Here is an 890-nt window from a genome sequence, read left to right as displayed (position 1 = left end):
TCTGAAACTTCTCCTGTGCTTCTCTGGGCTTTGCCAGAAGTTTTCAGTAGACCCACCAGAGGTGTCTGGGAAAGGATGCACCTAACCTTGGAAATCACTCGGTTTGCAAATTGTTCCTTTACCAAATTGCTTTCCCAATGATTCTTTTGTTGTTGGTGTTCCAGAGGAGAGGTATTCCTGTTTGAGGAGGTGGGGACTGTGTAGCAGTGCATGCCCTAGGTATCCCTCTGAGGTAGTTCAGTCCTTATGAAAAATAAGTTCAGCCAAACCTACTGTGTTTTGTGCTCTATCAGTCTAGGTTCAGAGGTGTTCAGATCCCAGCTGGTCTGTGTGCAGGTTCAGGAGTCCTCGTCAAAAGGCGCGTTGGGACTTCAGTAGCAAGTTGAAATCTGTGTCACCCTCCATGTAAGTCCTGCCAGATCAGGGTGAGTTTCTGAGAAGACAGATGCTCACTTTCTGGTTCCAAATTTGGCACTTTCTTTCCAGGAGAGTCCCAGCTAAGTCATGGAGCAGTGTTGTGACTTGGTTTCTCTGTTTGACAGTTTATTGCAGGTACCTGAGCTTTCTCTTTTGGAGCACTTTGGAAATAATGAAGAAGCATAAATGGTAAAATAGACTGTTGAAGGAATGCAGAAGTAACTGCTTCCCAATCAAGAATTTGCTTTCCTCTGTTTGCTTGTTCTTTGTATTCTCATTTGATGAGCACTACTGCTAAATTACGCTAATGTGCAGTCTCCAACCTGCTGACAGCAGCAATGTTGATGCCTGTGTCAGAGGAACAGTCATAGCATGGGCAAGTGCTGTTCTGGGAAGCCTGAGTTTGGCCTGGTACTGGATTTTAGATTGTAATGGTTTCCGTATATACAACTGAACGGTCACACCACTATTGG

Source organism: Merops nubicus, unplaced genomic scaffold (assembly GCF_000691845.1).
Source record: "Merops nubicus isolate BGI_N331 unplaced genomic scaffold, ASM69184v1 scaffold42279, whole genome shotgun sequence".
Taxonomy (NCBI): domain Eukaryota; kingdom Metazoa; phylum Chordata; class Aves; order Coraciiformes; family Meropidae; genus Merops; species Merops nubicus.
Note: the sequence above shows the minus strand (reverse complement) of the source record.